Source organism: Monodelphis domestica, chromosome 1 (genome assembly GCF_027887165.1).
Source record: "Monodelphis domestica isolate mMonDom1 chromosome 1, mMonDom1.pri, whole genome shotgun sequence".
Lineage (NCBI taxonomy): Eukaryota > Metazoa > Chordata > Mammalia > Didelphimorphia > Didelphidae > Monodelphis > Monodelphis domestica.
In genome coordinates, this window is record NC_077227.1 from 181,396,997 (window position 1) to 181,423,051 (window position 26,055).

The following is a 26,055-nucleotide window of genomic DNA, read 5'->3' on the forward strand; positions in this document are numbered from 1 at the left end:
AAAATTAAAGTCAGGAAGATGTCTTCCTGACTCAAGCCCTAAAATTCTATCCACTCTATCACCTAGCTGCTCCATACCAAGAGTATTTGAATCATATAAAAGTTTAGTGACTTGCCCAGCATTATGAAGCTGGCAAGAAAAGCAAGGGAGGGAAATTAGGCTGGAAGGGGGGGATCTTTGGGAATAAGCTGAATGATTATCAGTGAGATGGGAATGTAAAACCCGGAACCTGAAAAGTCTTATCACTTGAAGCGGTAAACTAATTATCTGTAAAATTCTCTTAAGTGTAGCAATGTCATATAGATAAAATGTTACTGTATTACCTTTTAAGTATGTAGATCAAGAATCCAGATTCTATTCATCTTTTAAAAATGGTTTTACCAATTAAGAGGAAGCACAACTTTTTTATTTGTATAGTATAAGCAGTGGTTTTAAAATCATGTATTTTTATCAGTTAAAATATTTTAAATAATATATTTAATATGTATACATTTACTATTTTAATTAAACATGTATATTACTAAAGTACTAATTTAATACATAATAAAACTTAATCAGAAAGTTTTATTTTTAACAACAAAAAAAGAACGATGAAATCCCATAAGCTTTGCTTTTGATCCTATTATGTGGGGTTAAACTGGTTTTTACTGAGACAAGTTTGCACCCATCCTCCCTGTCACTTCTTCATGAATGCTTCAGAGAGGCAGTAGTCATAGAAAGTGCCCAGAACACCTGGGTTTGAGCCCTAGCTCAGATACCCACTAGCAGGGTGATTGTGGACATGTCACTACATCCCTTGAGACTTTTATTTCGTCCCTTTGTGAAAGGAGAATATTAAAGGGCTGCCCCAGAAGAAGAGATGAGAAAAGGTACCTACCTCCTTCTCTTCTTTGCAGAATTGGTGCTGGACTGTTTTCCCTTTTTTAAAAATTCTTTGCTTCAAGGGATAATGTTAGGGTCCAACCCAGTGCTAACACGCTGTAATTCTCTGGTTGGGAAAAAACAAAACACACATAAGTCAATGAATAGTGAACAAAAGGAGGTTTACTTAGCCCCAACATAAGTAAGGATACTCAGGAGGATAGCATAGTGCTAACTCCTTGTTTCCAATATGGAAATTGTGGGTATAATGACTCCCACACTCTCTAGCCATCCACCTAAGTCAAAAGGGCTGTATTCCATCTGGTTGCCCTTAGGTAACCAGGAAGTATGTCTTTCCACCCAAGAAGTTCAAGAAGGGAGACAGAGGTCAGACAGGTTCTGGGGACAGCTTGGTTGCCTTTTAGGGAAAACATCCATGTGCGGGTCGAGAAGCCCTGATAGCAAATTAGTTCTGTCACAGATGGCTTGTTGGATAGGGGAGAGATCTGTCTGGAAATGAAGCCAGTGAAAGACACATTCAAATGTGTTACTAAGAATGAAATATCCAGTTCAAAAAATCTATAAGGACCCCGTTAATATTATCTTAGAAACAGTAGAAATTCTTTTACTTTTCTTGCCTTCACTCTACACAAATTCCAGTGGGTAATTAAGTATGCAGAAGACTTTGATCTTAATGCAGCCCAGAGTAATGAATTGTTTAAAATTATTTGCCACTGAGAACACTGGTCAAATCATTTCCCCCCTCAAATTTACTCTAACATAGAATTTTCTAGAGTAAACCCATATTAAATGTTGTAATATGCTAATTATAGAGTAAATAAACAAAATCTGTAAAGAAAAGAGAAACTAAGTGAAAAAAAAAACAAATTTGTTAATAAAATTTTTTTTTTAAATAGGATGTTTGACCAGATGATCTGAGATATATTCTAGCTCAAAGACTAGGTGAGATCTCTAACCATCCCTTATGTTTCAGTCAGACGTCCAATCAGGAGCTTAGAGGAGCTGGAGGACAGTGATTTAGTGTAGTTGAGTCAAGGTCAATGAAAGATTTGCCACTTCAAAGGGATGTCTCCATTCCCTGGCCTCTAATACCTGCATTTGTTCCTACTGTCACTTTGGGCTCATGGTGAGGAATGGAGTGCCAATGACATGTGCAGAGGAACACCAGCAGGAATGAGAAGGATAAAAGGGGTATGGGGTGATGATCATCTATTTTATTTACTGGTGTCCTAGACATTTGCTAACAATAGTATGTACGATGAAAAGAACACCAAGTGAGAAGACAAGATGCCAAGGTTCTGGCTCTAATGGAAACACATACTAGACTCAGTGTCAGAGACCTGGGTTTAAATCTTGGGTCTGACCCTTTCCAGCTGAATGACTTTGGATAAGTCATTTCTTTACTCTGAGCCTCAGGCACCTTGTCTATAAAAATGAAAGCATTGATGTCTAAGATCCTTTCCTGCCCGTTTTTTAAAAAACGTTTGCTCATTGGATAAGATAAGATTGGCTTCTAGGTGGCCTAGTGGATGGAGTGATGGGTCTGTGTGCTAAGTTCGAAGATAGCCTCAGACTTTTACTAGCTATGTGACATTGAGCAAGTCATTTATTTAACCTCCATTTAGAAGTAATAATAACACCTACCAGGGTTATTGTGAGAATCAAGCAAGATAATTCTGTATGGCTCAGCGCAGTGCCTGGCATATATGGTAGGTACTTAGTGAACGCTTATTCCACCACCTCCCTTTCCCCATTAGATAATGCACTTGGTAGTGATACTAGAGTTGAGAAAATGGCTTAGTTGTGATATATAAGAAATGACAAATAGGATAGCCATTAAAAAACACAACAAAACTTGGAAAGCCTTATATGAAGTGATGAAAAGTGAAGTGAGCAGAACCAGAACATTATAGACAGTAAAAGCAATAATGCACGACGATCAACTGTGAATAACAACAATTATCAGCAAGGCAAGGATCCAAGACAATGCCAAGAGATTCATGACGGAAAAAAAGCTATCCATTCACTACCATAGAAGGAACTGATGGAGTCTGAATGCAGATGGAAGCATATCATTTTTCACTTTAATGAGTTTTTGTTTCACTTCGTGAGTTTTTCTCTGGCATAAGCAATATGTGTCTTCTTATAAAACCTGACAAACATGGAAATATCTATTGCATGATAGCACATGTATAAACTATATCATGTTTCCTGCTGTCTCAGGGAGGGGGAAGGAAAGGAAGAGAGGAAGAGAACACGGAAGGCAAAGTGATAGAAAATAATTATTTAAAATTGTATCAACATTAAAAAAATTAAAAGAAAATGGCTTCAGTGATAGCAAGTCAAATTGGGGTTGGAAGGACGGTATAAGTCATAAAGAGGTAACTCAGAAGGCAGGGAAGGGCACAGTCAGGGCAAGGTCAGGTTGGTACAAAGGTAAGACTAGTTAAAGTACCTTTCCTATGGAGGAGCATGGATTAGAGATTAGGTTTGAATTAACACACATTAATTCATCTTGTCTAATTAAAACCCCCCCCTTCAATTTAGAAGAATGTAATGGCGTCAGTGTAGCATGGTTTTGTAAAATGTTTCCTCTGATCATTAAGTCATGCCACTAGTATATGAAAAGTTTCATTTTTCCTTCTAACTGGTTCTTTCCCATCATGTAATATGTGGTTAGTGTGTCTCTCTGGCATTACATAATTTGTGCCCAGTCTATAAAATTTGGCACACTAACAGGGTTCAATGGGAGGACAGTAAGCTTTTAAATGCAAACTCAGGTATTGAGCCTCCAGTATGATATCTTTGAGGGAAGGAGTGAGCAAACAAAGAAAGAAAAAAAAAGAAGGAAAAGGGTCATTTTGAACCTTGGTATTATTTAATGGTTCCTCTATTAAATGATTGAACTTTCCAAGGGCAAGCATGAAATTTTATAAACGGTTTATGCAGTTACTGCAAAACCTCTAGCAATAAAAATAAAATTCTCTTAAGACCTTTTTCAAGGGACCAGCTACTAAAATCTTCTTACTACAGAAAACTTCTTAGAAGGAAAATGAAAAACTGTTACCCCAGAGATGGGACCTAAAAGTTTTATTCAATTTAATGAGAAACATTTATGAACTTGGTTCTTACCTTAGCATCTGGAATCTGTTACACATCTCCTCTTTCTCCAACCTTCTCACCACACAATTTTATATATATATATATATATATTTGGTGCAATAGTCTTAGGGTCAGAAGCCCAGCAAAAGGTTTCCAGTCTACCCTTCTAGTTCATACAGATCTAATCAGTTCACACTCATGTAATATTTCAAGGTTTACAAAACACTTTCCTCTCAACAACCCTGTGAAGTAGAGAGTTTAAATAAACTCCCCATTTTATAGGTGATTAAACTGAAATTAAAGGTTAAGTGCAAAGGCACAGACTGTCTCATTCTTCTATTTGTGCTTAGCTAGTACCTGGCACATAGTAGGTAGGCTTTAACAAATACTTGTTAATTGATTACCACTGTCTCACAACTAGTAAGTGATAATGCCATGGACAAAGAATAGATTTAATGATTCATCTCTCTCCATTTCTCTGTCTCTCTGTCTCTGTCTCTCTCTGACTCTCTTTCTCTGTATGTCTCTTAGTTTCTCTGACTCTCCTAAAAGATGAATAGCTAATAAATTCTTGGTTTGCTTTAATGACAGTTTCATTCTTTAAAAGTGGAGCAAGCTGGGAGCCTTGCTTTTCACCAACAAGGAAAATTTGTTTATTTAGATAGAAACACTGAAAACATTGGGGTAAAGTGATCATTACTTCAAAACCCATGATAGTTAATCATTCAGTCAATAAACATCTATTAAGTGCCTACTGTGTGCCAGTGCTACATTATAAGAAAAAAACAGGAAAGGAAGGAAGGAAGGAAGGAAGGAAAGGAAAGGAAAGGAAAGGAAAGGAAAGGAAAGGAAAGGAAAGGAAAGGAAAGGAAAGGAAAGGAAAGGAAAGGAAAGGAAAGGAAAGGAAAGGAAAGGAAAGGAAAGGAAAGGAAAGGAAAGGAAAGGGAAGGGAAGGGAAGGGAAGGGAAGGAAAGGAAAGGAAAGGAAAGGAAAGGAAAGGAAAGGAAAGGAAAGGAAAGGAAAGGAAAGGAAAGGAAAGAGGGAGGGAAGGGAGAAAGATAGAGAGAAACAGCATGAAGGACAGAAGCATCACAGGATTAATAATGGCAAATGCTCTGATTTTTAAAAAAAGGAATGAAGAGTTGAAAATGCAAAATCCCAGTTGGTGAGTTTACCTTTTATTCCTATAAAAGCTCTAGGATATAGCCTTTAAAAGATACATAATTTGTAAACATCTGAGTAGAAAGGTCACTAAGAGCTAACAGGGCTTCCTCAAGAAGAGGTCATGTCAGGCTGATTTCATTTCCCTTTTTTGACAAGGTTACTAAACCAATACCTAATGGGAATGTTACAGATATAGTTTGCCTAGATTTCAGCAAAGCATTTGAAACAATAATGTGGAGAATGTACTTAGTTTCTCAAGTCATTCTTGTGAATAAGGAGCAATAGTTTTACTAAAGATGAATTAGAACTGGTTAAATGATGAGAGCCAAGAATAGTCATGAAGGTGCTTGAAGTCAGCTTGGAGATCTATGCTTAGTGAAGTGCCCAGGGATTTCACCTTCAGCACTTTGCTGTTCAGTGTTTTTATCAGTGACTTAGAAGAAGAACTAGAGGGCATGTTCATGAAATTTGCCAACAACACAAAGCCAGGAGGAACAGCTAGTAGGATAGAGTGATGTGTCAGTATACAAAAAGATCTTGACAAGAATATAATCATGAACTGAACATAATGAGATAAAATTTAGTAGAGCTAAATGTGAAGTCTTACAGTTGGGTTCAAAAAATCAGTTTTATCAATATATGATAGGAGACTAGACAAGTTCTTCAGAGAGGAAAAAAAAATCTCAGAATGTTGGTGGACAGAAAGCTTAGCATAAGGCAATAGTGCAATGGAGCAGTAAAACAACTAAAAATCTTAGAATTAAAAGAGATAGATCCAAGATATTGGAGGTAATAATCTCACGGTTTTCTGCCCTGGTCAGATTCCATTTGTTTGGTTGCATTCAATTCTAAGTACCACATTTTAGACAAAGTAGAAAGTATCCAAAGAAGGGTACAAAGGATGGCAAAGGGCGTTGGACAGTGACACATAAAAGAGGGGCTAAACAAAGTAGAGGTGTTTAGTCTGGAAAATAGAAGATTTAAGGAGGTCATAATAGTTGCCTTCAAAGATTTGACAGTCTCTCATGTGTAAGAGAAGTCAACTTGTATTGCTGGTCTTCAAAGGGCAGAGTAATGAAAGGAATTTGTAGAAAGGCATATTAGAAAGGGAAGAGGGTGAGAGATGGGGAGAGAGAACAACTCTTTAATTATAGTTTTCCCAAGTGTTGTCCTGCCTCAGGAAGAAGTATTCCCTACCTACCCATTCCCAGTTTTTCTAGCAAATTGATACACATTTTTAGAGAATGTTGTAGAAAGAATTCTTATGTAGTTATAGACTGAATTAGGTGGCCTCTGAGATGTCTTCTAGTTCTTGAGTTCTATGAACTTAGAACATAAGACAATCTTTTTTAAAAATTTGTTTTTAAATGCCTGCCACACTTGGTAGTGCACAGATACAACATCAGCTGCCCAGGAAATTGGAGCTTGATGTTCTTGAACTCTGAGCTCTTGAACTCTGGAATTCTTTTTTTTTTTAACTCTTAACTTCCATCTTAGAGTCAATACTATGTATTATTGATTCTAAGGCAGAAAAGTAGTAAAGGCTAGGCAAGGGGGTTTACGTGACTTGCCTAGGGGCATACAACTGGGAAGTATCTAAGGCCAGATTTGTCTCTAGGCCTGGCTGTCAATCCACTGAGCCACCCAGCTCTCCCCTTAGCTCTGGAATTCTTAAGCCCTAGCAACAAGGCCAAAGTCAATCACACCTGTTTAAGTTCACTATCGATATGATGAGAGGCTGGGACTGACCAGATTGCCTAAGGACAGTGAACAGACCAACATCAGAAAAACAAAGCAAATTACTTCTTAGTTTGAATGAAAAGAAGTAGATCCAGAATACTGGAGATATGCCCTGAACAGATCTCATTTGGCTGGATGCATTCAGCTATGGTGCCCAAGACTAAGAAGATTTTACTACAAACGTTCTACTAAGTTCACAAAACACAAGAACTAGAAAAAAAAAAGCAGATTTAGGCTTGATAAGAGGGAAAATTACCTAACTATCACAGCTATCTACAACTCAAATATATTCTCTCAGGAAATGAGGAATCTCCCATTACTAGGGGTCTTTCAGCGAAAGAGGAATGCCCACTCATTAGGAATGTTGTAACAGAAATTTCAGTTCAGGTGTTGAACAAAGTGGCCCCCAAGGTCCCTTACAACTGTGATATTCTGTGGAATAATAGTCTAAAATGTTACATTTAAAAATTAAGATAAAATCAGAAACAATGGTCTGAGTATGATCAATGTATCCATTAAGTTATCCATAATCAATAAATTGGGCATCTAGTTGGCCCAGTGGAATAGATTATTGGACCTGAAGTCAGGAAGACACACCTTCCTAAGTTCAAACCTGGCCTCAGTCACTTACTAGCTCTGTGATCCAGAGCAAGTCACTAAACTTTCTTTGGCTCAATTTTCCTCATTTGCAAAATGATCTGAAGAAGGAAATGGCAAACCACTAGAGCATTTTTGCCAAGGAAGAAGTTGGACCCAACTGAAAGGATGGAATAACAACAACCAATAAATTGGGCCAATGGCCTTTTCTTAATAACCAAAAACTAGATGTATCTTCTTTCTGACTGACCTAACAATGCATCATTTGGAGTTCTCTTGGGAAGGGTAAAACAATCCTGATTAGGAGACATTTTAATGAGAAAGTAGATTAAAGTTCACCTTAGCTTCTCCCCATTACTTCCTATTTGGGAAATGGGAGTCATCCTCAAGGGATAGACTTAGTCTATAGACATGAGTGCAGTTTGCTGTTGCTTTGATTAAATCAGCTTGAATTTAAGATAAATGGGTGGTGGGTGAGGTTACAAAGATGGACAATGACAGAGTGGACATTTGTTGTTGTTCAATTCTGGTTTTGTTGATTCTTTGTTTTTTTTCAGTCTTGTCCAGTCTTGTGACTCCATTCAGGGTTTTCTTGGAAAAGATACTAGAGTGGTTTGCATTTCCTTTTCTAGCTCATTTAACAGATGAGGAAACTGAGGCTGAGTTAAGTAACTTGCCCAGAGCTAGTAAATGTCTAAGACCAGATTTGAATTTAGGAAGGAGAGTTTTACTGGCTCCAGACCCAACAGTCTGTCCACTGTGCCACATGCCTGCTCCGGGTGGAGATACAAATTAAAATAACAAAATTGGGATTCAAAGGACTGGAGGCTACCCGAGTAAAGAGTGGAGATAATTACAAGAAAAAAGCTTAATTCACACTGTAGTGTTTTTTTCATAATTTTTATCTTTTATTTATATAAGCCAATAGTAGAAGAACAGCTCTGCACTGACCTGGTTTAGCTTGGATCTTGCTGGCTTTTGGTCACAATCAGTTTGGTTTGCTTCTAATCCTTATCCATATTTCTCTGGAACTTTAAAATTTAGTTCTTCTATTTCTTCACACTTTAAAAAAAGGAAAAGGGCCTTCAGCTATGCAAGTATTCAAATATGAAAACTTACTTAGATTTTTAAAACAATTAAATTTTTTGAAGTCCGTATTCCACCCACACTCCCCCACTGCAGTGAAAAAACTCAGTCTCTAAAAAACTTTTAATCTCAGGACCACTTTACACTCCTAAAAATTATTGAGTACCCTCCCACAGAGCTTTTATTTATGTGAACCATGTCTATAGATTTTTGCCTTATTAAAAATTAAAATGCCTTAGTATTGTTGTGAAAATAGTTTTGTGGGGCAGCTAGGTGTCTCAATGCATTGAGAGCCAGGCCTAGAGAGGAGAAGTCCTGGGTTCAAATCTAGACTCATATACTTCCTAGCTGTGTGACTCTGGGCAAGTCACTTAACCCCAGTTGCCTATTCTACCATTCTTCTGCCTTAAAACCAATATACAGTATTAATCTAAGACAGAAGGTAAGAGTTTTTTGGTTTGTTTTCTTTAAAGAACACCTGTTCTACATTTCTTTATATTACCTGGAGTATAGTACACAGATTAGCCATCAGTTACCACAGCCTATCACTTTTGGGGTCATGGATCAATCCCTTTGATGACATCTCATGCCACTTATCCTACACACCTAGACTACAGACAAATAAATAAGAGAGAAAAAGTATATTTTGAGGGGATTTCTATATTTCCATTCCCAAGCAAAAGCCACATTTTTCCAAAATCCCTTAAATTCTCTGGGCCTCAGTTTTCTCATCTGTAAAATGATAGGTTTGGACTACATCATCTTTTAGGTGCCTTTCAACTCTAGATCCTATGAGTCTATGTTTCTATTGGCATAGATGGAGAGGGGATAGGGGAGTACCCCAAGCAGATATAGCCTCAGCCTCACATTCCTTCTTAATAATGGCTTTTAGAAAATGCTTCCTACAGGATTGAGATGGGGATGGAGAAATCTTATTTCTCTGCCCCTCTGCAACTTAGAGGATGAAAACATTAAAGAAAATTCAGCAGAGGCAGATCAGCAATTCAATCCATGCTGAAGCTCTCCCCAGATCTCATAGCTAAAGTGGGATCTTGAGAGTTCTCTGGCATATTAAAAATTCATCAAAAGCCAAGAGCAACTTTTCAACATTTGACTGAATAATAAAAGTAGATTTGTCCCATCTCTTTACCCAGTTACACAAAGCACTAAATTATGGTTCTAATGAAGGCAGTTTTAAAGAGAAAGAGAAGAACTCACTGAGGTTTGTCTCACTTTCATTTTCTTTTAATTCAACCATAAACTAAACGGAATCATAAAATGTTTATAGAGGGTAATAAAGTGTTTTTTTTTTAATACAAAGGTTGCTATTTGTAATTAAGCATATATTCTATGACATCCTATGTAATTTGAAAGTGTTTGTGGAAATGTACCAAAATGCCTATATCTGTTAAAGTTTCCTTCCATTAATGAATGATTAAAAAAAAAAAAGATATTCCTGCCAACATATGAACCTGCAGTTCAAAAATTGAAACTGCAGATGTTGCTAAAGACTTTATCTTTGTCTTGGAAGTGTGCCATTAAATTTAATTAGTCTTTTTCTTTTTTCCTTGCTTTTCTCTCTCTCTTTTTTACTCTAGATGTTAGGAGCAAACTCCATCAAATGATAAGTAAATGCCATAAAATAAACGGAGAAGCTAATCACCATAATAGAAAAGAAAGGTTTTTTTTTTCCCTTTCTGTCATTCCTATAGACATTCCTATTAAGAGATGCCTTCAATGTACAATTATTCAAAGCACATGTTGAACATTAAAGAATACTGTAGCGTCCATGACACTCTTCTTACTCATTTTTCAAAACCTTTTTCTCTTTAAATGAAAATAAGACTTGGTTTGAAGAATGAAAATCATGCTTCTTTTTAAAGATTCCTCCTTACAAAGGAATTAATATTACCAAATCTTTATCATTGCGGTTTTTAATGGTTCCAAGCCAAGACGTCTTTTCTTACAGCAAAATGAAGAATTTATTGAACTTCACTTAAAAATTTTTAAATGAAACAGAATGAAGATATTCCTGTTGCCTTAAGTCCCTGGGAGATGCCACTAAAGATTTTTGTTTTCCCAAGATTATGCATGCTTTTAGAAGACTTGTTCCCCATAAAATGTGGTCACCCTACTACTCTTTAGGGACTGAGGTTGCTGAATTTTGTGTCGGCTAAGGGTAATCTTTTAAGCAACTCTTTCCAAATATGTCTCTCTTGTCAGAATTAAGAAAGAATAGAGCCTAGAATTAATTCCCTTTGCAGTTAGCAAATACGGATTTCAGATAGTTTTACAAAAAGTTTTAATGGCATAGATCAGCATGTTTTGAAAAAGTAGCAGGCTTCAAAGCTGCTACTGAGCAGTTATTAGTGAACATGTGATGAAACATTATAGCTGCTTTTTTTTTCCACCCTAAGGTAAATGGGGATAAAACTATGCTCTATTTCTTTGTTCTTACTGCATTTCTATATTCTTCAGTTTGGTTAGAGTCAAGATTCCAGGAGCTTGGACAATGAAATGTTTCTTTCCCTCAGTACCCCTAAGGGCATTTTGCTAGTTTGCTCCAGAGGGCTGACAAATTAATCTGGCTAATTAAACAGAAAACTCCATTTCAAAAAATTCTTTATGTATTTAGAGTTACACATATTAGAAGCCTAAGAATCCACAGGGACTATTTAGAGAGTTCACCCCACTCAAATTTTCACCCTTCTTTTTATAGATGAGGAAACCTAGGCCTAGAGAGCTTTAAGTGATTTCTCCAAATTCATCAGATCATAGATTTAGAACTACAAAGTATTTTCAAAATGATCCAGTGGAACTGTCTGATTTCACAGGTGAGGAAAGAGAATCCTAGAGAAGTGATCTTCTCAGGGTCACAGAAGCTCTCTGAGTCAGAACCTGAATTCAATTCACTTTTCCTTGCAGTTGCAAAATATATAAACAACAGCAAACTATTTTACAAAAGAATTAAAGGTGGAAAGAGAGGCAAATAGAATGGGAATTGAATGAATTTAGTTAAAAGAAAGTGAACAGGTTGTTTATTGTTCACCACTTCTCTTCTAAGAGAGAGGCATCATCATGAGTTTCTGTGGTCAAAAACAATATCCATCTGGTAGCTAAACTTTTGGTGACAAAACCCTCCAACTAAAAGTCTTCTGGCCTTAGATTTAATGCTATAATCTTTCACCAGGCCAAACTCAAAGCCCTTTCAGCTCAGTAGAATCTGCCTGCTCCTATTGTTGGTGTAGCCCTGAAGAACATAAATTCACCACCTTCAGGTCAAAAAGAGGCATCAGTATAGAACCTTAGTGTAAGGAAATGAGTTAGCTTTCTTCCTTTTCTTTCAATTCTAAGACAGAAGAGTGGCAAGGGCTAGGCAATCAGCCTTAAGAGACTTTCCCAGGGTCACATCTCTAGGAAATGTCTGAGGACAAATTTGAAATCAGGTGCTCTCCAGGAGAGTAGTGGGAATGTAGCAGTTTCAAAATCAAAGTCAAATCCAGGACAGATAATTTGTTTAAATTATCCTAAGAAGGAAAAACAAAAACAATGGGAACTACTCACTCATTAAATAAGAGGAGGGCCAATCAGCCAAATCACCATTATCAAGCGATCAGAATGAAAATAAAGCCTTTAATTCGATCAACTGGCATTTGATTATGATGCTGAAATCAGTTTGTCTGTTTTTGACCTTTTAAAATTTACTTAAATTCAACTTTTTCCTTGACATTTTATAGACACTTTGTTTATCTTCTTAATCCTTACCACTTCTCTGTGAGGGAGATGACAAGTAGTATTTTCCTTCTTTTAACAATATCAAAACTATGGAGTCGATGACTTTCAAACCTGACATTGATTGTACAGCCTGTGAGAAGAGGTTTAAAAAGACCAGATATCTCTTTTGAAAACTACTTTTGAATACATTAATAAGTACCCAAAAATTCCTTGTGCTTGAGCAAATAATGACATTATGGGATTCTGAATTATGAGGCAAATGTAATTAACCCAACTGGGTTTTTGATTTGATGGAATTGGTCCAGGCTTAGGATTTCATTGCTATGGGGAACTCCCTTTACCAATGGAGAGCAGCAACAGTCTTAGTTATCTAAGTTATTAGATGATTCACCCTGGGTCATCCAAGTCAAGTCATCAAGTTATAAAACACAGACTTGGTTTGTGTCAGGCATCACACTATGCAATGGAAATCAAAAGAAAAAGAAAATAGTCCCCTTCTTCCCTTCAAGGAGCTCAGAGTCTAATGGGGAACCAAAGTGCAAAGAACTGCATACACACAAAACATATCAAGTATAAATTGGAGGTTATCTCAAAGGGATGGCACTGAGATTAAGGAGGACTAGGAAAGGCTTCTTGTAAAAGGAAAGACTAGCTAGGATTCCAAAGAAATCCTCTAGTTAAGATCCCAAAGTGAAAGGAAGCCATAAGGCAAAGATGAGAAGAGAGTTCCAGGAATGGGAGACATCCAATGAAAGCAATCAGAGTCCCTTGGAGTGTCCAGGAACATCAAAGAGGCCAGTGTGGCTGGGCTGCAGAGTACGTGGAAAATAGTAAGTTGTCAGCAGACTGGATAGGTAGGAAAGGGATCAATTGATAAAGAACTTTAAAAGCCTAGCAGAGGTTATATTTGGATTGTTGAAATAATATGAAGCCACTGGCATTCACTGGAAAATTACACATGAAAAGTGGTGGTTTGAACCCAGGACTTCCTGAGGTCAGTTTTGTATCCACCATGCCCTCCTGCTTCTCATTCCAATACTACAACTATCAGTGGTATATTTTATGAATCAAATAACTTCTCCAGGGGTCCATTTCTTTATCTGTGACATAAGGAAGCTGGACTCAATGGTCTCTAAAGTCATTTGCAGCTCTAAATCAGGTTATAATGAACATATTTTTAGAGAAGAGAGGGCAGCTCTGTAGAATGAAAAGTATATTGAATTTGGAGTTAGTGGAACTGGATAGAATCCCTACTTCCATATTTACTACCTCTGTGACCCCTTAATAAGAGCAATAACTAATATTTAGCTATGGAATAGTTAATATTTATCGATGCTTCATGGTTGACAAACCACTCTTTTTTAAATAGATATTATCTTTTTTGATCACCTCTTTGACCATAGTCTTCTCCTCTGTAAAATGACCTCTATCAGTGGTGGCAGACAAAAAAAAAAATAGATCGGTAACTGTAGCAAGTTGAGTTAGAAAACCACAAAGTGACATTATCTATGTTGTATTGCATACTTAATTATTTTTTTTAAACATTTCCTAGTTATATTTCAATCTTCTATGGGCTTCTTGGAGTTGTGCTAAATTGCAAATCTGATACCTTTGGTTTGGATGATCTCCAAGACCTCTAAAATTTTTAAATTCATTAATCTACCCTTCCTAAACAAGAAAACTAAATTAACAAAATTTACTTCCAAAGACTCTAAGGGAGAAGTGAAAATATATAACACTAGTTGAATACACATAAGATTAGCACTGAGAACTTTAGAAGTAATTTAGTTTTTCTTATGGTGTAGGCAAATTAAATCACAAAATTAGTTAACAGCAGTCAAAAGATCTTTATTAAGTGCCTACTATGTGCTGGGCACTGGGAAGAGCCTTAATAATACAAAAGCAGGAGAAAGATAATCCCATGCAGATAACTATGTACAAACAAAATAAATACAGGGAACATTGTAGGTAAATAATAAGGAAAGGAGCTAGCTTGAAGGGGAAGAAAGACTGTGTTGAAAATGAAATTTTAGTTGGGATTCTAAGGAAGTTACAAAAACCAGAAGGAGATAAGGAGAGGAGTGCATTCTAGTCATGGAGGACAGCTAGTGAGAATGCCTACAGTCGGGAAATAGAGTGTCTTGGGTGAGGGATAGCTAAGAGTCCAATATCATTGGTTCAAATAGTCCAAGGGGATGATTAAACTATTACAAAATTAAAAGGGTTGGGGTCAAGGTGAGAACTTTGAACAACAAAGAGAGGATTTTTTATTTGATCTTTGGGGTAATAGGGAATCACTGGAGTGAATTGAGTTGGGGAGAGTGGCATGAACCTGTATTTTAGGAAGATGTAAATAAACTGGAACTCATTCTTGATTTAAGCATCCTGGGTTTCAAAGATATGTTATGTGGTTGCAGAACATAGAATTGCTAAAATACTTCTGTATCTTTCCTGACCCTCAAGTACCCTTGGCCAAGTCTCCTCTTCCCTAAAGTTTTTAACTTAAGCATAAATTTAGACAATAACAAATAATGTGAAGTTCCTTCTCAGCCATTCCTTCAGGACATAAAAACTAAATTATCTTTTTCAGTCTACCTTAGGATTCAAGCTCCCTCAAGAATGCTATGATGAACTTTACCCTGTACTATATGATGCAAATTAACTTGGTTTATTTTTAAACTGGGTAAACTGTTATATAAATTTATAGGCCTCACTCTTTCTTTACTTGCCACCTGGACTAGTATGTTCAAAACCTGGATGAGTAGAAAAAAAAAACCAGAGGTAGAGAGCTATATGGATCTCCAGCAATAAGCCCCAGAGTCAACTCTAGTCCTAAGCCACTTCCTTCCTGGCAGCAAATATAAGGCCACTGATATCAAAACCAGCAAAGAGAACTTTGCTGCTATCTTGTACTCTTCCATGCAATCGGTGACTCAGGTGATATCCTACCTGAGGCACAGATTTCAACATCAAGGCTACTAGCCAAATGCATTTTCAAATATCTTAGTAGGTTTGATTCTTCACCCCAGTTTAATTGGGCATTTGGGGCTTTAGACAACCCTCTTTATCATACCTGAGTACCAACAGGGTTTCATATTGATTTTTTTATCTTGGGCCAAAATGTAAGATTTTTCCTATTCCCTTAGATGCTGACTGACTGAGTTTTTGTTGTTGTTGTTTTTTGAGGCTGCATATGTAATACAAATACAAATTCCACTTTAACAAGGAGTAAGCATAAGTATCTTTTTTTTTTTTTTTGTACATCAAAAAAGATAAAAAAGCAAGACAATGGAACAAAATTTTGAGTTTGGAGATCCTGATTCAAATCCCAGTCCTGGCCCTTACTGTATGAGCAAATCCTTTGATACTCATTTTCCTCATCTATAAAGAGAGGGGTTTGAACCAGAGACCTCTAAAGCCCTTTCCAGCTCTAAACCTCTGCTCCTTTGGCAAATTACTCTTTTTTTTGTACCTTTATTTGAAAATTGATAAATTACCCAGAATGCCATTCATTTCTTTTAACCAACAAGTAGCAATAATGGTTTTAGCATATGAATCAATCATCTCTTTGGCTATAATTGTAAATAGATGTCTTCACATGCATTATTCAACATAATCAGGACACTGGCTGTGAATAGAACATACTGCCAAAACCAATAGCTTTATTTTAATACCATTTGTATGTGATGAAATTAATTCAATACTATTACCACTTACCAACTGCTAGGATATATTAATAGATTCTAAAATTCTTATAAGGGATTTAGGTTTCGTTCATTCTGCAAAGACCATTTGCGAGGATAGCATCAAAACCATTCTTCAGCTGGCTAGGAATCAGAAAATCTCTAAAGAATCTGAAATTTGAAGAATTCTTTAAAGACAATTCTCAATTACCTGGGTCTGGATTTTCCATGATATGGATTATTTAGTACTTATTTTTAAAAATCCATGCCATGGTTATCTTCCCTATGTCTCAATGTATATGCCAATATGCCTCTTTCGGTTTTAACTTTAATATTAGCCTAAGGAAAACATGGGGGCAGCTAGGTGGCTGGAGTCAATAAGAGCTGAATTCAAATTTAACCTCAGATACTTACTAGCTGTGTGACTCTGGGCAAGTCATTGAACCATGTTTGCCTCAGTTTCTCATCTAGAATCGAACTGAGAAGGGAATGGCAAACCATATTTTTGCCAAGAAAACCCCCCAGTGGGATCACAAAGAGTAGAACACTACCAAACAACAATAGAACATACTAAAAAGGGCTAATAAGCATTTTTTCTTTTTAAAGTCTTAACTTCTGTCTTAGAATCCCTTACTGACTGAGCAAGGGCCAGGCAATTGGGATGAAGTGACTTGCTCAGGGTCATACCACTAGGAAGTGTCTGAGGTCAGATTTGAACACTGTGCTACCTTGTTGTCCCCAATATATGCTTTTAAAAACACTTTATATAATCTATTAAATTCCAATTTTTTTTAAATTTCTCTCCCATTTTTTTTTAAACCTTTACCTTTTGTCTTAGAGTATCTGAGGCCGGATTTGAACCCAGGAATATCCTATCTCTAGGCTTGGCTCTCATTCCACTGAACCACCCAGCTGCCCCCTCCTCTACCGCTTTTGATCATTTGTATTATTGTATTTCTTCCTTAGAATAGGTCACATATTTAGTCAAAAAGTTAGCTTGAATGCTTTCCACTTGAGAGATCCAAGGGAAATTGAGAAATAGTCCCTTCACTTATGAGAAAGGACACTATCCACATCCAGAGAAAGAACTGTGGGAGCAGAAACACCAAAGAAAAGCAACTGCTTGATCACATGGGTTAATGAGGATATGAATGGAAATGTAGACTCTAAATGATCACCCTAGTGCCAATGTCAATAATATAAAAATAGGTCTGGATCAATGACACATGTAAAACCCAGTGGAATTGTGCATGGAGGAAGGGGGTAGGAGGAGGGGGGTAGGAAGAGGGGAGGGAAAGAACATGAATCATGTAACCATGGAAACATTTTCTTAATTAATCAATTAAATAAAATTAAAATAAAAAAAGAGAAATAATCCCTTCTGTAGCTAAACTTTCCTGTGATGTCCAAGGCTTTGTCCCAGGGTGCTGATATTGGGGGGGGGGTGTTATGCTTTTTAAAAAAATTGTTTTAAATTGGTGCCACCCCCACATCTCCTCCTCTGTTGACATAATGCCCTTCCCCCAGGACCTGGCTTTTACATTTTAACTGCCACACTAGTGCCACTACATCCATCTGGAACAGACTGCCCAGGACCTGTGTCATGGAAGATGCCCAGGTTCAGAGACAATAGCTATGGGTGCCAAACTCCCTAGCAAAAGCCCTCAGGGTTTCTGTCTCCTCAAACCAGCTCAGCTAAATTTGCCCTCTGGTGACACAATTTTTCCTTATGGCTCTCGTCCCTGACCTCTGAGAACTTAGACCTGAGTAAATCAAGAAGTATATTTCTCAAATTATTAATCATCTCTTGATTATTAAAAACCAAGGGTCAGATTATTATAAATTCATGGAAGGAAGCCTTTTCCTGGATTTTCCCCCAAGATGGAAGGCAAAACAGTTCTGTTTCCTTCCTATTAGAATAGAAGACAGAATCCACATAACCTCATTATTGTCTTTGAAAAGCCTATTCGGAGAAAGCAGAAGCAACTGTCCATTAAGTGCCCTCCGTCCCAAATGCTTCTGTTTATTCTAAAAGAGGGACATCTTGGCCAGTCATTGAATTTGCTGATTTAATTTATGGGTTTTTCCTAGGATTATAGCCAGTCTCTTTTCTACTATGCCTCTCTTCCTCTGAAAGGGGCTTGTTCTGTTAATCTGCTTTAAAAGGCACAATTCTTTGCCTTTATGCTGACCAAAGTCTTCAAATACTTGTCTTCATCTGGCTTCCTTCAAGTATCAGCTAAAATTCTACCTTTTATATGAAGCTTTTACTAATCTCCCTTAAGGCTAGTACCTTCCCTGGAATTATTCCCAATTTATTCTGTTTGTATCTTATTTACACGGAGTTGTTGTATGTTGTCTCTCCCTTTAGACTGGGAGCTTTTTGAGGGTAGAACTATTTTGGCCTCCCCTTTTATCATATCTTCAGTATATAAATAAGTGCATAGCAATTTGACTCAGTCTGGTCTGTTTTGGGGATAACAATAGAAAGAACTCAAATATAACTAATTTACTATATATAATATAAATGTTCTAAATATAACTTATATATAACTAAAAACATATACTTACTGTATAAATTAAAATAACAAATATATATGTTATCTTTGTATAAAACTGAAATAATAAAATAACTAATTTAGCTTTTTCCCTAAGTCCTTCATTGGTTTTCTTTAATCAGGGCACATCAGTAAGAATTATTCATGTGAAAACAGACAAATTAAAGCTTTCAAAAGCCTGTCTTGAACATAGGTATAGCTATATGAGTAGCCTCTTGTAATACATACTAATAATTATAAATTATATCAGAAAAAATGGAGGCACGAGATTTACAATGATAAATTATTTTTATTAAGTTGAAATATCTTGGCAGAGTCATTTTCATATACAGGCTACAGACCCAGTTGTGGCTAGTTATGCCAATGCATAAGCAGAGTCTATAGTCTGTATATTATTAATGAGTTATTATGTTATGCTGAGTTGAGATTAGTTTTTAAAGAACTCCCTTGCCACAAAAAAGCTCTTTCTTTAATGTGCATGCACAAGTAATCTTGTATGTGTATTCCAAATTAAAGTAATCACATGAACTGTAGTCAGTCACCTTTTAAATTTAAATATCTCTGTAGTTTTATTTTGGAAAAATGAAATATAGGTTCCAATCTGTGCTAGTCATTAAATTCTTTTTTTTTTTTTAATCTTCTTTGCATCAAATGCAAAGGAAGAATGTATGCTCTTGGGTCTTTAGAAATACTCTTGTTGGTAAAGGATCATTAGACTTCAGCATTTCAAGGATTCATGGTCAGTAACGGCAGCCCAGATTGTGTGCCTTCTGCAGCGTTTTCAGCTCTTTTCATGATGTACTGTGGCCAGAAAGTTCATCATCTTGTAGCTATCTGGTTATGGTCTTCTTTAGTTCTGAGAGCAGACAGTCTGTCCTTGGCTGGTACTAGCAGCTTTTACAGATTGATAGAATTTGCCAGACCTTGTTCTCCGTTGGCAGTAGGAATCCTCACCATATCTCAATGAGGTGTCAAGAAGGACTTTAGTGAAAGAAAGCACCCTAAGTATGCATTATTATGAATAGAAGGTATCTAGTATACAGCTGTATTATCAAGAAGTGGGGCAGGAAAGCTTGAGGTCAAATCTAAGCTCCCATTCTCATTAACTGAGTGATCCTGAGCAAGCCACTTCAATTACATCTGCCTCAGTTTCCTCATCTATAAAATAGAGATAAGAAAAATACCTACCTTCCAGGGTTTTTGTCAGGATAAAATGAGTTAATAATTATAAAGTGGTTAGTGACAGGCATATAGTAAGCCTTATAGAAATGTCAGCTATTATTTAGGAGGAGGAAGAGAAGGAATAGTTTTACAACCTTGCAAAACCTTAAATCGCCATACAAGAAAATGCTAGTTTTATTTTTTAAAAAGGAGGCATCCTTTCTATAGTTGGTTATATTTTCAAGCCTTGGCATCTGAGTGTTCAGCCTGAGAAAATCCCTAACACACATTCTCTAAACTTCTTTGGAAAATGGCAGAAAGAACTTAATAATTAAATCAATATTAACAATATGAATCAAAAAGTCTTCATAGAATCTTTGACTATGAAACTAGTTCAGCAAGGATTGACCTGCTTGTCATGGTGGAAAGACTGCTGGATTTAGAAGTCAGAGGACTTGAGTTTCAATCTCAGATCTCTCTGGGTCTCCATTTTTCTGCTGGTCAAATGAGGAGGTCATACTGGATCATGTAGGTCCCTTTCAGATCTAAACCTTTGCTGTCGTAGAGGCAGCTAGATTGCACAGTCTGGAGTCAAGAGGACCTGGGTTCAAATGTGATTTCAGACACTTCCTATAGATTTGTGACACGGGGCAAGTCAATTAACCCCAATTGCCTACCTGTTCAGGCTCTTGTGCCTTAGAATTGATTCTAAGACATAAGGTAAGGGCTTTTTTTTTCTTCTTTTTTAATCTATGCTACTGGGTTGGGTTTCTTTCTCATGGATGGATTTTTATAAAATCACACAATCGTATATAGAATTTCTTTAATCTTCCTATTTCTTTAGACTCCTATAACTAGATGACCAACTAACAGGTATATACAAGTTAGTAACGAAAATAGAGGCTGATAATATCAACGCACCCTCAGCAACCTTAGTCTCTACTAAGCCCTTGGGAATTCTTTTCAGGGAATTCTCTTTCATGAACAGCTGTGTGATATTATTGAAGCCCATCATTATTTCAGCCCTATGCCAGAGATATGATGATCATGATTTTAGATCTCAAAGGGACCCTATAAAAGCCAGGCAGTACAACCCCTTCATTTTACAGTTGAAAAAACCCAGGGAAGTTCAGTGAAGTTAAAGGAGGGTAAATATTCAAGTCCTCGTTTGTACCCAGCTCTTCTGACTCCAGAGGAAATGCTCTTTCCACTGGTTCACACTGCCCCTCCAAGGTTTGTTCTGATTTTTTAAAAAAATCTTTAGCTTTCATCTTAGAATCAATACCATGTATTGGTTCTAAGGTAGAAGAGCAGTAAGGGCTGAGCAATGGGGGTTAAGTGACTTGCCCAGAGTCACACAGCTAGGAAGTGGCCCAGGATGTATTTGAACCCCAGGATCTCTGTCTCTAGGCCTGGCTCTCTATCCACTGAGCCACCTGTCTTTAGCCCTCCAAAGTTTAAAAGGAGTTCTCAGCATGAACATGGAGTCAGGTAGAACTCAGTTCACACCCAGCTTTAGATATTTGCTAGCTTCTTAATCCCAGGCAAGTTACTTAACCTTTGTCTGCCTCCATTTCTTTATCTGCAAAATAAGGATAATAGCACTTATCTCTCCAGGCTGTTGTGAAGGCAAAATGAGATATTTGTAAAGTACTTTGCAAACCATAAGTAGCTTTGTAAATGCTAGTTGTTATTGTTGTTATTATTATTATCATATAGTGCTTTAGAGTTTGCAAATTACTTTACATACATTATCTGATTTGCTCAACATTCTAAGAGGTAGATACTACAAGTGTTATTATGCTTATTTGCCAATGAGGAAACTGAGGCTGAGAGTGTATCTGGCAGACCTGTGATCAGACAAACAGCAACTGTTTAAGGAATAATTTTAAACTAATGTTTCCAAATCCAGGATTCTATTTAAATTGAGTAGAAGTGACATGGAACAACAAATATGTTTTTTATAAGACTGATATTAAAAGTCCAAAAGGAACTCCTGCTTGGATATTTATTACTCTTGTGTTACCCTGGGCAAGTCACCTAACCTCAATGGACTTACAAATAAATTCTTCCTTACAAATAAAGAGAAGGAATTGGACAAGACTTCTTGGACAAGTTTCTTTCATCCCTAAATCTATGGTCCTAGGATGGGTGACTATCTCATTAAACTTCCAAGGGGCAGGTCTTAAGTGAAACCGCAATGAACAACCCCCTCTTTGGTGCCACCACCACCCCCAAACCCTCAGCGACAGAAGAGCTTTGAGCCTGACCTAAAGGAAGAAGGACTCTATTCTCTTCAGGTCAGTGGCATGCTTATTTCCAAGACTTTCCTCCCCTGGCACACCACAGAAAGACGCTGGATCTGAAGTCCAGAGTGGTGTTTTGAATGAAAACACCTCAGAATCTTGGCTCAAAATGCCCCATTGGCCAAGTACAAAGTCAGGAAAGTGTTCATTATTAGATTTAGGATTTTAGCTCCTGCACCCAGAAAGTGGCCTTTGAAAAGCAAAAATTCTAGGTTTTAGAAGCACAAAGAATTCAAAATTGTCTGGTGATCTGAACCCTTTTCGCTGTTGCAGCCACTCTGCAAATTACAAGCTTTCTGCCCTCGGGTTGGCAATTTGATTTCTAATCAAGCCAATAATCACCTCCCCAGCATCTTCATGCAGTGCACAGATTCCTATGCCTGCAGTGGGGGGTAGCTCCCTTGAAGGAGAAAATAAGGAATGACTTGATACCAGTAAAGCAGGCACAACTTTCTGGGTCAGGAATTGGCTGTGGTGGGACTCTGACTGCCAAGAAACTTGCAATGATGTCAGAGCCATCAACCCAGCACCACCAGAAAACACTAGGGACCAGAGGATTCACAAAAGACTGAAAAAGGACTTTTTTAAAATCCTGTATTTCCCAGCAACAAGAAAAGCACCAAGAAGAGATTTTTATACTTTATATTTGGTAAGGTCTTTCGGTCTGTCCCTGAATCTGTCTCTGTCTCTCTCATCCCTCCCTTCCTCTCTGTCTCTTCCTCTCTCAGTGTTAACTACAGCTTTAAGTAAGAGAACCACTTTTTGTATGAGCTCTTAGCAGCTTGGTTCCTTAGGGTGTATTCTCTTAGTTTTGCTTCAAGGCTGCCAGTGAAATTTCAGAATTGGAAGGAAAAAGGTACCCCCCCCCCCAAATGTAAACCTATAACTTAGTCTTTGGGTGGAAGCAGGAAAATGAAATCATTTATTTTTTTCTTTCATCTTGAAGGAGGACAAAATGAATTTTTTTTAAATCTAGAGGAAAAGCCCTTTTCAAAAAAATTTTTTCCCCTTTCTAACGGGGGTCCAACGCTTAACCCAGACTACTTTAAGCTTTGGGTGATTCATAATTCCTCTGAAAAATTAATAAAACATCCCTTTCTGAGAACAAATGTATAGGACTGAAATCCTCTTGTTTTGAAATAAGATACTTTTCCCTCCCTTTACTTTCTAATACATACTCTTTTAAAAGGATGTCACTTCAAGGACATTTTCATTTCTCCCACAACATTTTACACGAAACACTTGTCTGTAAAACTGGCTCATTAGCCTGCAAAATTATACTGTACTGAACGACTTTCATTCAAAGTAGAAATGGGATTTTTAGTAGGCAATTTCTGTATTTTATAAAGATAAAGCCATGTTTGATTGCCTCTTCCCAGCTGTTTTGCTTAGTGGTTATAAAGAGACAGTGTGTATGTGTTTTGGGGGTGACAGCTGGGGGTGGCTCTGTGTTAAAAATGTCCCTTACCCTAGAAGGGGAAAGGGAAAAAAAAACCCAACAACTAAGGCAGAACTTTATCCAACGACTGCGCATGCAGATCCATTAGGCAGTAATGATTTGTCCTTAGGATGCCTGGAGTAAACCCTGAATAAAGAGAGGGAAGGAAAGAGGAAGCAAGACTGCAGCACACAGAGAGGACTGAGGTGTTACTGAGTAGCTTGGAAGGAGCCCTTCGGTGGAGGTGGGGAGGGGAGGAGAGGCCAGGAGGCCAGGGAAGGGTCACTGGGCGCCCAGTCCGAGGGGGCGGGGGCGGGGGCGGAGAGAAGGGGAGGGGGCCTTTCGGAGGCAGCGTCTGATCCGCCAGTGAGGGCGTGCAAGTCAGTCCCAGCCTGCGTCTCTTTCGTGCTTGGGGGTGGGACTGGAGCTTCAGAGCTGTCTGATTGTTGGGAGGGAAAAGCAGCCTCCCTGGCTCTCTGGATGGATTGACTGGAGATGGATCGAATTACACCATTTGCCGTGCTTGGGTTTGTTTTGCTCTTGGTCTGTCCCGCTGCTGAAAGGGCTGGTGGCGAGTTTCGGGATTATATGGAGGAACCCAAAACCTAAGAAGACCGGATTTTTTTTCTCCCCTCTTATTTTTCCCCCCTTACCCCGGTGGGTTTCAAGCTTCCTTGTCAGCCTCCCCCCATGAGGTAAGCTCATCCCTCGGGAAAAAAAAAAGAAAATCTTTACCACCGTCCGAAAGGGGGGGGAGGGACCCCCAAACCCCGGGACTCACAGTCGTGCATCTTTCTGCATGTGTGTACATATAGATAGATGGATATTTATAGTGTCGCTGGAGAGTTGATTTCTTTTGCAAGGAGCCCTGTCAGCCTGGCGTGCTAGGAGCACACCGAGTCGGAGTAGGAGAGGTTATTTGTACTCGCCTGTGGCCAGCTCTTCTGCTTTGCTTGAGGTTTGGGGGGGGAGGGGAAACTTGGAACAAGAAGAGGTGCTCTTCCCGTGGCGCACGCACTACCTTACCCCCCGCCCCAAATAAATAAGAGGCATAAGGGGGGGAAGTTGTTTGCCCGGGGTTAAGTCTACGTTGCTCCCCATTCTGCCATCAGTCGAACCGGAGTTGTTTGGGGTGCCTAGGCACGAATGGTTTCTCCAGCGATGATCTGAGAGCCAGCACTGGGGTGGGGACTGGGGACCCCTCATCCCTCCTCCTCCTCACCAGGCTAGGTCCCCCTAGACGGCGCTGGCTTGGAGGCTGGGACGGGGTAGAGCCGCGGGCTGGAGGATGGACGGACGCACGGACTGACGAGCCTCAGCCCTGGGGAAGGAGCTCCGCTGCCCAGACCCGCGGAGTCAGCCACTACCTGTTCTTGCAGTCCGAGCTACTGCTACTGCTGCTGCTACTGTTGCTGCCGCCGCCACCGCCGGGCTCCCGACGGCTCCTGGAGCCTGCCTGAGCACGCCCGCGGCCCCTCCTCAGAGAATCCCTGGGGCCCGGACCCCTGATGCCGTAGCGATCCCATGGAGGCACCGCGGGGATGCAACCCCTTCTTTCCTGCTCGCTGCCCCTGTTGCCGAAACCTGCCGCAGCGGCCGGGGCTATGGGTTGGGGGGTCTTAAGCCCCCCAACCCCCTCTTCTGCCACCCCACCCCACCCCTTCCCCACTCCTCGGTAACTTTCAATGCTTTGTTCTGCTCGCAATGCTTTACACAAGCTTCTTGGACGGGGCCTCCGCTAAGACTGTAAGAGCTCGTCGCTGGGATGTGTTAGATTTCCATCTACCCATCAATTATGGATGGAAACAAATAAGGAAGAGTCAATTTTGCATGAGCCCCTTCGCGAAGGCGAGGGGCGTCCTCCCGCCTGGAGCCGCCTCTTCTTTTGAAGGCAACTGGCAAAGGGAGGGTGGGGGGAAGACGAGAGGGAGACTGATGAAGGAGTAGAAGGTAGGAAAACTTTTTCCCCTTTCTTTACGGTGATTATCTATTTGTTCCAGCTCTGCAGAAACTGATACAGCAGCTCACACTGGGTAATTTGGAAGGACTTAAATAAGACTCCTCTATTATTTATAACTCTTGGATTGAAATGAAAGGTCATAGAGGACTTGGAGGTGTAGATGAGCCCTGGGTTTGAAAGATTCCTAGCAAATTGACTCCCAGAACCATTGCTGTCAGGTGATTGAAAATAATCCTAGACTTAAAAGAGAAATGTCATGAAGCAAAGGGGAAAAATTACGTGTGGATATTAGTTGGATCCTTCTAGAAAAGCATTTTGACCAGTCCTGCCGGTCACCAGCTTGTTAGCAGGGCTATAGAGTAGAGTACTACAACCACCCAGTAAGTAGTACTCTAATTATATTGCTCTGTACTACTTAGAATATACAGCAAAGCCTAAAAGGGGAAGGGGTGGGGGTGGGGTGCGACTTCGAATGCCTGCTTTTAGAAGCAGTGAGAGGGTGCAGTTGGTCACAGGCAGGATTGGATGGGTGAGTGTGGATGGTTCAGGACAAGTTCATTCCCACTTATGGAAAAGCATCTCAAAGCCCAAGACTTACTGACAATAGGTCAGTAGTGGCATCTTCCCTTGGAAGGAGGATATT

At 38.7% G+C, this 26,055-nt stretch overlaps 1 protein-coding gene across 26 annotated transcripts in view; it reads left to right on the top strand.

The window, feature by feature from the left end:
• The window catches only part of SEMA6D (semaphorin 6D), a 908,057-nt gene that overhangs the window by 818,513 nt on the left and 63,489 nt on the right, over positions 1 to 26,055 (top strand). For 9 of the 26 annotated variants that reach the window (XM_007479888.3, XM_007479891.3, XM_007479895.3 and 6 more), the window contains exon 1: positions 23,825 to 24,147. The exons of 7 other annotated variants lie outside the window; for them this stretch is intronic. The gene's annotated coding sequence lies outside the window, so the exon portion shown is untranslated. Of the gene's footprint in view, positions 1 to 23,817; positions 25,403 to 26,055 lie in introns of those variants that run through there. 10 more of the 26 variants (XM_056810135.1, XM_056810138.1, XM_056810139.1 and 7 more) reach the window with 4 other exon arrangements.